Below are 3,746 nucleotides of genomic sequence, written 5' to 3'. Positions count from 1 at the left end.
CCATAATATGTCCCCCAATATTTACCCTCCTATCTAATACCTAATTCCTGGAGAAGGAGGACTGGGAGGAAGGAGGACTGGGAGGGAGTACTTGGGGAGGCCTGGGCTAAGTACCCAGGCAGCACAGGAGCTGAATTGGGAGGCAAAGACAGAAAAGGGGAAAGGGATGGAAGAATTAGGTATTAGATAGGAGGGTAAATATTGGGGGACATATTATGGGATCAGAAGGGATGTATGGAGATCATTCATCATGGCTGATGAGGTAAACTGATGAGATGGAAAGAGATGCAGTCAAGGCAAAGCCAGAAGAAAGGATGATCTTCCATCCCATTTTTCAGTTTCCTGCGAAGTTTTTCATAATTCCGCCAATCCAAACAGGGAGTTTTCCTCCTAGATGGAAAAGCATGAAGTAAAACACAGAAATAACTATTTAGCTTAGATTTACAGGATAAAATCTCCACGGTCCACACAAACTTTAAGGCAGATATTTGGAGTTTAAGGCATAACCCCATGAAAGGGTTGTGATTCAGTAATACGGAAGGCACTCAAAACTGATGGTATGGTTTCTACACATCACTAGACTTGAATGTCTTTCAAAGTGTTTAACTGTTTCAGTAAAATGCTAGAAATGATGACAAAATTATTGGTTCAAAATATCATAAAAATGCACATGCTTTTCTCTCTCTCTCTCCACACACATATACGTATGTATACATTTACATATATAATTTCTAGTGTCTAGCATGTACAGTAGGATTAAGGGGAAAATGTATTTTTCTCATTATTTTTTCACCCACCAAACACATTCTACGCATTTTACAGCAGATCAGCTGCTTCTCACCATTTGAAAGAATGTGGTCAGAAAAGTAATGCAAAAACTGCCACTTTGGTTTTGTCTGTACCTTCCAGGTCATATCTTCGTACCTCACTTCCTGACACAAACAAGTTTTCACTGTTGTCAGCAACAAAGCCCTAATATAGCTGCGGAAGAGAAAAACTGCATTGCCTCTTGCCTCCTGCAAGCATCATCCACAGAGTTACCGGAGGAATGCAATTCCAGAAAGCTTTAAAGCTGGTGGTGATGGTAATTATGTATCAAATGCCTGATTCTATTTCTGTTATTATTGTTTTGTCATTTCTGTTCTACCCAAGAAGCTGACTGAACTCGCAGAGGGATAAATCCGGTTTTTCTTTTTGACTTGGTAGAATTGAATCAGACCCGATAGAAAACTCATTGCTCTTGGGAAAAAAAAAGTAGGAGCCACGAAATGTCATTTTAACAGAGCGTGGGTTTTGTAACTGTAGGAAAGGATTTAAGGACGCTCCTTCTGTTCGGTTTTCTATGTAATAAGCAAAGGCTACACGCACGCACAGACGCCACAGCTCCCGGATGCTGTGGCTCCCTTATCTGGGCTTCTGCAGCGCCAGGAGCCCCTCCGGGATTCTGCGAGGGGCTCTCGGTGGGTGGTGGTACGAACGCTGCGGCCGCCGCCGCCAGTCCTGCTGCTGCTGTTGTTGCTGCTGCAGTCACGTGGGAGCCCCTTTAAGTTTCCATAGAGAGGCCTCTCCGGTGTCACATGATGGACATGATATAATGAAACAACATTGTGGAGAGGAAAGCATTAGGGGAGCCCACGGCTACAAAAACAAGTGAGTGAGAAGAGGTGGGAGGAAGAGAAACTACGCCACCTCCCCTGCAGCCGAGCCGCACGCAGCAGCAGCCCGTGAGGAGAAGTGGGCGACGCCGGGGGGCAGGGAGACGGGGTCCTCAGCCCCAGCCGGGGGGACCCCGCCGCCCACCGCGGAGAGAACAACTTTTAGCCGGCAGCCTCGGCCAGCACTGCACCTGTCTCCGGAGCCTCCATCGCTCCTCGCGATGATCAAAGGGAAATTCTAGAAGAATTTGCTCTACAAATATACATGCGCATCATTTTCCCCCTTGCGTCTCGCTCTGGAGGAAAGAAAGAGAAAGGGATTTAAGCAGCAGCGCGTGTTCAGCCCCAAGGTAAGTTCTGGAGGGTGGGGAAAGCCGGTTCAGCTGGACTTTGGGGTGGGAATTCTCTTCTCCGTTTAGACCTCTCGAGGTGAACGAGGCGTCCCCTCGCTGCTGGCGAGGCGGATGGGTTCGCTGGTCCAGCAGAAACGTTTCCACTGTGGACTCTGTTATTTCCTCTTTCGCACGCCCCGCGGTCCCACCCTGGGACTCCCCGGGGCCCCTCGCCTCCCCCCGGAAGGGGGCCGCAGGTCACAGCCGGGATGTTCGGGAGCCGGGCGAGGGTAGGGCTCGTGCCGCTACCCGGGAATGCCGAGGCGATTTCGCCATGTTTGTGTTGCGAAGAGCACTTTTTTCCCCTTTGAGGTGGCTTGATGCCACATGGCTCCTCCGGAGCTGCTGCCGGGCTGAGAGTGTGTGCTTTTTTTTTTTTCAATGTCCGCATTCCAGCTAATGTTGCGCAGATAAAATTCAAACTTGAGGTAAACAGAAGAGGAGGAGGAGGAGGAGGGGAGGGAGGGAGGGGGGAGACTGTTTCCATTTCGAGATCCCACCTCTTCACTCCACGGAGACCAACATCCCGAACCTGGCGAGCACTCGCTCGTTTCTCCCACCTACCCCACCTTTGCTGTCCACAAGAAATAAGGCGGCGGGGAGTGGGGGTGCTTAGAGAGGACGCCTGGGTTCTAAAAGGGGAAAACAGCCCTCGGCACTCAGGCCTTTGGCCACCTCCCTCGTTCCTTCGGGAGGGACCAAGGATGCCTTGGATTGCTCTGGAGCTGGGGGACGGGAGGACAGCGCTCCTGGGCGGGGCGAGGGGCTGCCTGTCCCCTCTCACTCCCTCTTACTTTAGGGTACCGGATGGTATCGCTCCCACCCCAACCCAGGCGCAGGTTCCAGAAGGCGGGCTGGGTGGGTCTCCAGGTTTCCAGAGGGCAGGTTGCGTAGCAGGTGTGTGGTGGGCATTTCTATTTTCTAAGTCTTGCATTTGGTGGGACGACGTGGGTAGTCTTAAAGTGATTGGATGTTCAGAGCTGCGTCTTAATTTGCTTTTTTTTGCGAATTAGGGAGAAAAATCAAGACCTTACCTCCCCCCCTTCCCCCCGTTCCGCTGTAAAATATCTGATTCAGCTCGAAGCTAAGCAGAAGGGTGAGTGGGGATATGTAAGGGTGAGGGTGAGCTTCGTCATGTGGAAAACAAAGCTTCTGACAGCTTGTGGCCATCCCCTGGTCCCCCCACCCCGGTGGAATAGGTGGGTCGGGTGGCCGGAGAGGGGTGACATGCCATGGGGTGGGAGCGGCTCGGGAACCCTAAGTGCGCGAGGGTCCGCAGCCCTTGTCAGTGCAGCGAGGAGGCGGCCACGTGAGGGTGGTCTGCGGAAGCGCTGGAGCCGAAGGATGGGGGTGAAGTGCGTAGCAGAGTCGTGACGGGCGCTGACACGAAGCCGCCGTGGGCGCTGGGCCGAGGAGGAGCGGACACTGGCGGCCGGACCCCAGAACCGTGGCGACGTTTTCTTCCGATCGGCAGCCGGAGCCGGGCGCCTCCCACGCAGGGCCGGCGTCCCGGCCGCGGGTGGGTGCGCACTCCCGGGAGACCGTTTCCGGGCGGGGTCCCCGGCCGGGAGCAAGGGCTGTAAACAGGGTGGCGCCCTCTGCCCTCCCGCCCCCGACCGGCCGGGGCGCGCGGCCGCGGCGCTGGGCAGTGGCGGCGGGGGCGCGCCCGCTCCCGCCACCCACATCAACCAATGGAGAT

The sequence above is a fragment of the Equus quagga genome, chromosome 8 (assembly GCF_021613505.1).
Source record: "Equus quagga isolate Etosha38 chromosome 8, UCLA_HA_Equagga_1.0, whole genome shotgun sequence".
In the NCBI taxonomy this organism is placed as follows: Eukaryota; Metazoa; Chordata; class Mammalia; order Perissodactyla; family Equidae; genus Equus; species Equus quagga.
The sequence above is the reverse complement of the archived record's forward strand: the minus strand, read 5'-3'. Positions refer to the sequence as shown.